At 43.5% G+C, this 10,891-nt stretch overlaps 1 protein-coding gene across 6 annotated transcripts in view; it reads left to right on the plus strand.

The window, feature by feature from the left end:
- Positions 1-6,999: 6,999 nt before the first annotated feature.
- The window catches only part of LOC110505037 (large neutral amino acids transporter small subunit 3), a 43,824-nt gene continuing 39,932 nt past the window's right edge, over positions 7,000-10,891 (plus strand). Inside the window, exon 1 of one of the 6 annotated variants that reach the window (XM_021583980.3) lies at positions 7,000-7,415. The gene's annotated coding sequence lies outside the window, so the exon portion shown is untranslated. The remainder of the gene's footprint in view (positions 7,416-10,891) is intronic. The other 5 variants (XM_021583981.3, XM_090219681.1, XM_090219680.1 and 2 more) reach the window with 5 other exon arrangements.

The raw sequence follows: 10,891 nt of genomic DNA on the forward strand, positions 1-10,891 counted from the left end.
GTCTTCCATGTCTCCTGTGTTAAGCCCGTTCTTCGCGCCCCCGCTCGTCTTCCCCCCCCACCCCCCATCCTTGTCGAGGGCGCACCTATCTACAGGGTCCGTAAGATCTTGGACATGCGTCCTCGGGGCCGTGGTCATCAGTACCTAGTTGACTGGGAGGGGTACGGTCCTGAGGAGAGGAGTTGGGTTCCCTCTCGGGACGTGCTGGACCGTGCGCTGATTGATGATTTCCTCCGTTGCCGCCAGGTTTCCTCCTCGAGTGCGCCAGGAGGCGCTCGGTGAGTGGGGGGGTACTGTCATGTTGTCTTGTCTCTGTCCTTTCCCTTCACCCTGTCTCCCTCTGCTGGTCGTGTTAGGTTACCTTTTCTCCCCCGCTTTCCCCCAGCTGTCCCTTGTCTCCTCTAACTACCCATTCACCCCGTTCCCCACCTGTTCCCTTTTTTCCCTCTGATTAGGTCCCTATATCTCTCTCTGTTTCTGCTCCTGTCCTTGTCGGATTCTTGTTTGTTTGTGTCATTCATGCCTGAACCAGACTGTCGTCATGTTTGCTGTAACCTTGTCCTGTCCTGTCGGAATCTGCCGGTCCATCTGAGCCTACCTATGTTTGGTAATTAAAGAAGCTCTGTTTAAGTTGATTCGCTTTTGGGTCCTCATTCACGCACCGTAACAGATCCAGATTGCAACTCCCCTTCTACACATTTTGTAAGAAATAAAAGTGTTCCTGTATCCCATTTTTTTGAGTTTCTCGTGTGGATAAGTGAGTTTCCTGCCAGAATAGTATGTCAACTCTCTCCCGTTTCATCTCTGCTATTACCTTACTTCTCTTGATGGCACTTCCCAGTCCGTTTACATTGAGACTTATGACCTTAAATTCCCGATGATGCATCGATATAAATAAAATACCCTGTGCACCATATCTGCCTGCTTATCATGAGCCTAAAAATGAACAAAAAAATCAAGAGCGATAATAAAGTAAACCAAAGTAGGAAAATACTTTGGTATTTGGACTCCCATGTCAGAGGACTGTCTCTTGCCTCTGGGATTTGAGGGGGATGAGCCTGTCTGCAGGACGGGTATGCGTGACGTAGTCACAAACAAGACCTGGTGGAACCGAAAATAATAAGGGTGCATATTTCGTCGCTTATACACATCGGTTAATCACAAGTGAAAACTACAGCATATCGGTGTAACGGATGTCGTCGGTGGAAGGAGAGGACCAAAGCGCAGCGTGGTTAGTGTTCATCTTTTTAATAAGAAACTGAACACTTTAAAAATACAAAACAACGGTCAGAATGTGACAGTACCACCCCCCCCCCCCCCCCCCCCCCCCAAAAAAGGTGCGGACTCCGGCCGCAAAACCTGAACCTATAGGGGAGGGTCTGGCTGCGGTGGCGGCACTGGCACGGGACGTGGACCCCACTTCACCACAGTTTTTGTCCGCCTCCTCAACCGCCCCCGTGGCCTCTTACGAGCGGCGACCCTCGCCACCGACCTCCGACTGGAGACCCTAGCCATGGGTCCTGAATGGACGGGAGATTCCGGCAGCGCCGGACAGGCTGGAGACTCCGGCGGCACCGGACAGGCTGGAGAGGGCCAACAAAGGGTATATAACAAAGTATTGAGATAAACTTTTGTTATTGACCAAATACTTATTTTCCACCATAATTTGCAAATAAATTCATTAAAAATCCTACAATGTGATTTTCTGGATTTCTTTTCTCATTTTGTCTGTCATAGTTGAAGTGTACCTATGATGAAAATTACAGGCCTCTCTCATCTTTTTAAGTGGGAGAACTTGCACAATTGGTGGTCGACTAAATGCTTTTTTGCCCCACTGTATATCAGCATTACTGCACTGGCAAGGCTAAATGGTAGTTCTTTTCCAGCAAAGGTTTTCCTGTGCTTAGAAGTTGACATCACTGCACCTTTAGCAGTGGCACTGGCAAAAACATTGCTGTCCATGACTGCCTCGACTACTTCGTCAAGGGCAGCATCACTAATGGTGTATTCATTTTTCAGTGATACATATTGTATTACTTCCTTGACCAGAGGTTGAAAGAGAGAAATTATCTGCCTACCTGTGCCTAACTATTTACTGTGATGAGTAGTCAGAAACATAGAGAACACGTTGCATTTTTAAGAATAGAGAGGCCATATTTGTGTTTAACTGAGCTCTCAGCTCGTTTGTGTCAAACTGACACTCAGGGGGGTCAAAAGTGTCTGCACTCTGAGTGGGACACTCTTCATCAGGGTGAACTGAACTAGTGACCGGGAGACTTTCCACAAATACAACATCTTCACAGAAGTCGGAACTAACAGCAACTGCATGTTTCCTACTCTTGTGGGCATTAAATGAGTATACCCATTAGTGCCATAATCACAATTCTTAAATGGGCATGTTATGGCTTTTTAAATGTCCCCTTAAATGATGTAAGAGTGTTAGCTCTGAGAAGGGTTGTTTGAATCCACACATAGGACAGGTAAAATGCACACATTTTCCCAGAACTACGTCTCTCGATGTCACGTGATGGAATCAAGATAAATACATTTTGAGTGCATTGATGGATTGAAATGTGCACAGGCAATCATGATAAAGACAAGGCAGTGGGCTTATTATTGAGTTAAAGCTGTGCTTCAAATAGTAGTGTTTAAGTCATTTAGCTCTGATATCAAAGCAGGCAGCACACAGCTTTTCACTCCATTGAATAAAAAAATCTGAAAGACAAACTAAAATGGTGTTCATTCCTGAAGTCACTCAGATGTATCTAAATAGACTCCTGTTTAGGCTATTTCCTACATCTTATGGCATCACAGGACAGATATTAATAGATACTCAAATGGTACAGCCTTCCATTGAGACTTACCTTAAAGCACAGCATTAATTAAATGATCTGGGCTTGAGTCATTGATAAGTCATTGTCTCAATGCAGCCTTCTGTGAAAGGATGCAGGAACCCAAAATATTTGGGTTGATCCCATCCTCCTTTTAATACGAGCTTTGTTTGCAGAAGATATCAAAATGTTCAAGAAATGTTACACCCACAGAGCTGCAATAGTCTCGTAGCCAGTTATGGAGGGCTAAATGTCTGCTGAACTGTTCAATGCCAAGATTTAGGGAGGGCAGAGGGCCAGATATTATTGGGTGTTTGTTGGTGTCAAGTAGTGACCAAATCAGTTCTTTAAAATCCATCTTCAGCTGTTTTGAGCTGCCTTTCAAAATGTCATTGAATCCCACATGAACTATGATAAACTCAATTTCCTGATGCTCGTTTACACGTCGCCAGGGCTGTAGGAAAAGGAGGAAAAGGTTATGATTATTAGAAAGCAAATTACGGACTCCTCTTTAAATCTGCGTATTCCTTCAAAGCTCAGTTGTCCTGAGTCTGCACAACTCTGCCAGGACCTAGGATCAAGAGAGACGCTCAAGTGTTTTAGTACTATATCTCTTGACACAATGATGAAAATAATCATGGCCTCTAAACCTTCAAGCTACATACTGGACCCTATTCCAACTAAACTACTGAAAGAGCTACTTCCTGTGCTTGGTCCTCCTATGTTGAACATAATAAACGGCTCTCTATCCACCGGATGTGTACCAAACTCACTAAAAGTGGCAGTAATAAAACCTCTCTTGAAAAAGCCAAACCTTGACCCAGAAAATATAAACAACTATCGGACTATATCGAATCTTCCATTCCTCTCAAAAATTGTAGAAAAGGCTGTTGCGCAGCCACTCACTGCCTTCCTGAAGACAAACAATGTATACGAAATGCTTCAGTCTGGTTTTAGACCCCATCATAGCACTGAGACGGCACTTGTGAAGGTGGTAAATGACATTTTAATGGCATCGGACCGAGGCTCTGCATCTGTCCTCGTGCTCCTAGACCTTAGTGCTGCTTTTGATACCATCGATCACCACATTCTTTTGGAGAGATTGGAAACCCAAATTGGTCTACACGGACAAGTTCTGGCCTGGTTTAGATCTTATCTGTCGGAAAGATATCAGTTTGTCTCTGTGAATGGTTTGTCCTCTGACAAATCAACTGTAAATTTCGGTGTTCCTCAAGGTTCCGTTTTAGGACCACTATTGTTTTCACTATATATTTTACCTCTTGGGGATGTTATTCGAAAACATAATGTTAACTTTCACTGCTATGCGGATGACACACAGCTGTACATTTCAATGAAACATGGTGAAGCCCCAAAATTGCCCTTGCTAGAAGCATGTGTTTCAGACATAAGGAAGTGGATGGCTGCAAACTTTCTACTTTTAAACTCGGACAAAACAGAGATGCTTGTTCTAGGTCCCAAGAAACAAAGAGATCTTCTGTTGAATCTGAAAATTAATTAATTACAGTCGTCTACAGTCGTCTCAAATAAAACTGTGAAGGACCTCGGCGTTACTCTGGACCCTGATCTCTCTTTTGAAGAACATATCAAGACCATTTCAAGGACAGCTTTTTTCCATCTACGTAACATTGCAAAAATCAGAAACTTTCTGTCCAAAAATGATGCAGAAAAATTTATCAATGCTTTTGTCACTTCTAGGTTAGACTACTGCAATGCTCTACTTTCCGGCTACCTGGATAAAGCACTAAATAAACTTCAGTTAGTGCTAAATACGGCTGCTAGAATCCTGACTAGAACCAACAAAATTGATCATATTACTCCAGTGCTAGCCTCTCTACACTGGCTTCCTGTCAAAGCAAGGGCTGATTTCAAGGTTTTACTGCTAACCTACAAAGCATTACATGGGCTTGCTCCTCCTGGCCGGTTCCCCTCTTTCCACTGGGATTCTCTGCCTCTAACTGGCTTACTGGGGCTCTCTCATGCCGTCCCTGGAAGGGGTACGTCACCTGAGTGGGTTGATTCACTGATGTGGTCATCCTGTCTGGGTTGCCCCCCCCCCCCCTCCCCCTCCCCCTTGGGTTGTGCCGTGGCGGAGGTCTTTGTGGGCTATACTCAGCCTTGTCTCAGGATGGTAAGTTGGTGGTTGAAGATATCCCTCTAGTGGTGTGGGGGCTGTGCTTTGGCAAAGTGGGTGGGGTTATATCCTTCCTGTTTGGCCCTGTCCGGGGGTGTCCTCGGATGGGGACACAGTGTCTCCTGACCCCTCCTGTCTCAGCCTCCAGTATTTATGCTGCAGTAGTTTATGTGTCGGGGGGGCTAGGGTCAGTTTTATTATATCTGGAGTACTTCTCCTGTCCTATTCGGTGTCCTGTGTGAATCTAAGTGTGCGTTCTCTAATTCTCTTCTTCTCTCTTTCTTTCTCTCTCTCGGAGGACCTGAGCCCTAGGACCATGCCCCAGGACTACCTGACATGATGACTCCTTGCTGTCCCCAGTCCACCTGACCGTGCTGCTGCTCCAGTTTCAACTGTTCTGCCTTATTATTATTCGAGCATGCTGGTCATTTATGAACATTTGAACATCTTGGCCATGTTCTGTTATAATCTCCACCCGGCACAGCCAGAAGAGGACTGGCCACCCCACATAGCCTGGTTCCTCTCTAGGTTTCTTCCTAGGTTTTGGCCTTTCTAGGGAGTTTTTCCTAGCCACCGTGCTTCTACACCTGCATTGCTTGCTGTTTGGGGTTTTAGGATGGGTTTCTGTACAGCACTTTGAGATATCAGCTGATGTACGAAGGGCTATATAAATACATTTGATTTGATTTGATTTGATTTGTAGTAGAGCTTCAAGGTTCTTGGTGTCCAAATCACTTCTTGATGTCCAAATCACAAAAACACAGTCAGGAAGAGGGCATGACAATGCCTATTCCCCTTCAGGAGGCTGAAAAGATTTGGCATGTGACCTCAGATCCTCAAGAAGTTATACAGCTGCACCATCGAGAGGATCCTGGTTGCATCACCGCTTGGTATGGCCTCCGACTGCAAGGTGCTACAGAGGGTAATGCATACGGCCCAGTATATCACTGGGGCCGAGCTTTCTGCCACCCTGACCCTCTATACCGGGCGGTGTCAGAGGAAGGCCCTAAAAATGTTCAAAGACTCCATTCACCCAAGTCATAGACTGTTCTCTCTGGTACCACACGGCAAGCGATACCAGAGTGCCAAGTCTGGAACCAAAAGGCTCCTTAACAGCTTATACCCCTAAGCCATAAGACTGCTGAAGAGTTAATCAAAAGGCTACCCAGACTATTTGCATTGACCCCCTCATTGTACCCCTTGATTACCTGTTTTTTTTTTATCACTGACTCTCTTGCACAGGCTCAATGTAAACTGAAGGGACACTAACCACACACTCACACATACTACACTGGCATTCCAACACGCACACACACGCACACACACGCACACGCACACGCACATACATTCACATTCCTTCACATCCTTTACATACGCTGCTACTACTCTCTGTTTATTATCTATGCAAAGTCACTTTACCCCTACCTACATGTACATATTACCTCAATTACTTTGACAACCCCGTACCTCTGCAGATTAACTTGGTGCAGGTACCCCTTGTATATAGCCTGGTTACTGTCATTGTCTTGTGTTACTATTTTTCCTTTAGTTTATTTAGCACATGTTGTATTACTTTTTTAAAAACTTTACATTTTTGGTTAAGTTATAAGTCATAAGTTAGAATTTCATGGTAAGGTCTCCCTCCACCTGTTCTATTGCATGTGACACAATTGATACAATTTGATTTGAACTTGTGATCAGACCAGCTCAGTTCACAGACTAAAAGTTTCAGACATAGTTGTTGCAATACCATTTCTGGCCTACAGGCGTCCCCCATGTCTCGGGGACTGGGGCCCCGTACCCTATGCTGTGTGCTCTGAAGGATAGGGGGCCCATTTAATTGAGAGCGTACCCAAAGAAAATGTTGGCACTGTTAGAGGTTACAGATAGAGAAGGTGAATTTCTGTCCTGTATATATGAAACTTAATGTCACCAATTCGAATAGGTATAATGGAGGAAAAGGGAGTTTATCTTCTTTTCATGTTTTTATGTGAAAAGGTGAAAATCTTCTTCCTCACTCTCACGTTTTCATCGTTGTCACTTTCCAGGAGACTACAGGTAGCCTACGCCCAGTCCGCACTGGCAGAGAAATCCACGACAAAGACAAAGGAATACAAATAGGCTACCCATAGTGGGGAGTGGGCGGATTGCTAGGAAGTCAAATTACAATGAGTGAAGTCAAATTCGGAGAGAAAGGAGAGTCAACCGAAGAGTGGGAGAGAAAGAGTACACGAAAAAAAAACGTTTACATTATGCCGTGTTAGTAAAGACTCGTAAGAAGACGGTGTAGTTTTGATATAAGAGACCAGTGTTTTGTTTTAGGAAGAGAAGAACGTGACATTTGAAAAATAGTTTTCTACAGCTAGAAACTTTCTCTCAGAGTTCTGTACTACAGACTGTGGGTTTTTTTTTGAGAAAGAAAGACAACTGAAGTAAGTGTTCTTTTTTTAAAATTGGAAACGTAAACATATTTTAGTTGACTTTATATGTAAAAGCGACAGTAAACGCGACAAATAAAAGCTAGAAAATGTGCCGAAATGCCACAAGCACCGGCCTCACTTCTCACACACGTGGCACGAGACTTTTAACTAGCTATTTCCTTACGTTACATTTTGGTTTAGCTGAAGCGTTTGAATAGCGTTTTAGCAATTTCTTCCAGACGTAGATAGCTATATGTGCTTGTTAATTCGTTATTAAAATGACAAAAGTCGATTTGTTATGTTATGATATTTGCTTGTTATCTTTGGATGACAATAATGCCTATTAATTAGGCCAACTTAGCTAGCTAGCTTGTTAGCTGAGCTGACATTAACCAGGTTAGTTAACGTTACTATTTTGGAAGTGACTGTAGTTAACTGAGCCGGGTAACGTTACCAACCTAGATACTTCAGTCCTCATTTGGCAAACCGGTCAATGTCAATATTTTGCCATTGGAACTAGCTGGCTAACTGCTGCTAGCTAATGTGATGGAGATGTGTAAAAATAAACTTGGTTATTTGAACTAATATATATAGTGCCAGTCAAAAGTTTGGACACCTACTCATTCAATTATTTTTTCTTTATTTTGTGCATTGTAGAATAGTAGTGAAGACATCAATAGTAGTGAAGACATCAAAACTATGAAATAACACATGGAATCATGTAGTAACCAAAAAAGTGTTAAACAAATAAATAAATATATTTAATATTTTAGATCCATCAAAGTAGCCACCCTTTTCCTTGATGACAGCTTTGCACACTCTTGGCATTCTCTCAACCAGCTTCATGAGGAATGCTTTTCCAACAGCCTTGAAAGAGTTCCCACATATGCTGAGCACTTGTTGGCTGCTTGTCCTTCACTCTGCGGTCCAACTCATCCCAAACCATCTCAATTGTGTTGAGGTCTGGTGATGGTGGAGGCCAGGTCATTTGATGCAGCACTCCGTCACTCTCCTTGGTCAAATAGCCCTTATACAGCCTGGAGGTGTGTTTTGGGTCATTGTCCTGTTGAAAAACAAATTATAGTCCCACTAAGCGCAAACCAGATGGGATGGCGTATCGCTGCAGAATGTGGTAGCCATGCTGGTTAAGTGTTCCTTGAATTCTAAATAAATCAGTGTCATCAGCAAAAGCACCATCACACCTCCTCTATGCTTCACGGTGGGAACCACCCATGCCAAAATTGTTCACCTACTCTGCGTCTCATAAAGACATAGCGGTTGGAACCAAAAATCTAAATTTTGACAAATTTCCACTGATCTAATGTACATTGCGTGTGTGTTTTGGCCCAAGCAAGTCTCTTCTTATTGGTGTCCTTTAGCAGTGATTTCTTTGTAGCAATTCGACCATGAAGGCCTGTTTCACACAGTCTCCTCTGAACAGTTGTTGACGTGTCTGTTACTTGAACTCCGTGGAGCATTTATTTGGGCTGCAATCTGAGGTGCAGTTAACTCTAATGAACTTATCCTCTGCAGCAAAGGTAACTCTGGGTCTTCCTTTCCTGTAGCGGTCCTCATGAGAGCCAGCTTCATCATAGCGCTTGATGGTTTTTGCGACTGCACTTGAAGAAACTTTAAAATTTCTTAACATTTTCCGCATCGTCTTAAAATAATGGACTGTCATTTCTCTTGCCATAATATGGAACTTGGTCTTTTACCAAATAGGGCAATCTTCTGTATACCACTCCTACCATGTCACAACACAACTGATTGGCTCAAACGCATTAAGAAGGAAAGAAATACTACAAATTCACTTTTAACAAGGTACACCTGTTAATTGAAATGCATTTCAGGTGACTACCTCATGAAGCTGGTTGAGAGAATGCCAAGAGTGTGCAAAGCTGTCATCAAGGCAAAGGGTGGCTACATTGAAGAATCTCAAATCAAATATATTTTTGATTTGTTTAACACCTTCTTGTGTTAAACAAATCAAATCAAAGTTAAATTTGTCACGTGTGCCGAATACAACGGGTGTAGTAGACCTTAGAGTGAAATGCTTACTTACAGGCTCTAACCAACAGTGCAAAAAATGTATTAGGTGAACAATAAGTAAGTAAAGAAATAAAAATGACAGTGAAAAATAACAGTAGCGAGGCTATATACAGTAGCGAGGCTACACACAGGCACCGGTTAGTCGGGCTGATTGAGGTAGTATGTACATATAGATATGGTTAAAGTGACTATGCATATATGACGAACAGAGGATAGCAGTAGCGTAAAAGAGGAGTTGGTGGGTGGCGGGACACAATGCAGATTTCCCGGTTAGCCAATGTGCTGGGGTACTGGTTGGTCGGGCCAATTGAGGTAGTATGTACATGATTGTATAGTTAATGTGACTACACATATATGATAAACAGAGAAACAGCAGCAGCGTAAAAGAGGAGTTGGGAGGGGGGTGCACACAATGCAAATAGTCCGGGTAGCCATTTGATTACCTGTTCAGGAGTCTTATGGCTTGGGGGTAAAAACTGTTGAGAAGCCTTTTTGTCCTAGACTTGGCACTCCGGTACCGCTTGCCATGCGGTAGTAGAGAGAACAGTCTATGACTGGGGTGGCTGGGGTCTTTGACAATTTTTAGGGCCTTCCTCTGACACCGCCTGATGTAGAGGTCCTGGATGGCAGGCAGCTTAGCCCCAGTGATGTATTGGGCCGTACGCACTGCCCTCTGTAGTGCCTTGCGGTCGGAGGCCTGGCAATTGCCGTACCAGGCAGTGATGCAACCAGTCAGGATGCTCTCGATGTTGCAGCTGTAGAACCTTTTGAGGATCGGTGATCAGGCCTACCAAATCAAATCAAAATCAAATCAAATTTAATTTGTCACATACACATGGTTAGCAGATGTTAATGCGAGTGTAGCGAAATGCTTGTGCTTCTAGTTCCGACAATGCAGTAATAACCAACAAGTAATCTAACTAACAATTCCAAAACTACTGTCTTGTACACAGTGTAAGGGGATAAAGAATATGTACATAAGGATATATGAATGAGTGATGGTACAGAGCAGCATAGGCAAGATACAGTAGATGGTATCGAGTACAGTATGTACAAATGAGATGAGTATGTAAACAAAGTGGCATAGTTTAAAGTGGCTAGTGATACATGTATTACATAAGGATACAGTCGATGATATAGAGTACAGTATATACGTATGCATATGAGATGAATAATGTAGGGTAAGTAACATTATATAAGGTAGCATTGTTTAAAGTGGCTAGTGATATATTTACATCATTTCCCATCAATTCCCATTATTAAAGTGGCTGGAGTTGAGTCAGTGTCAGTGTGTTGGCAGCAGCCACTCAACGTTAGTGGTGGCTGTTTAACAGTCTGATGGCCTTGAGATAGAAGCTGTTTTTCAGTCTCTCGGTCCCAGCTGGGAGGAGATGTTGTTGCCTACCCTCACCACCTGGGGGCGGCCCGTCAGGAAGTCC

Source organism: Oncorhynchus mykiss, chromosome 25 (genome assembly GCF_057628025.1).
Source record: "Oncorhynchus mykiss isolate SJ-2025 chromosome 25, ASM5762802v1, whole genome shotgun sequence".
NCBI classification, from domain to species: Eukaryota; Metazoa; Chordata; class Actinopteri; order Salmoniformes; family Salmonidae; genus Oncorhynchus; species Oncorhynchus mykiss.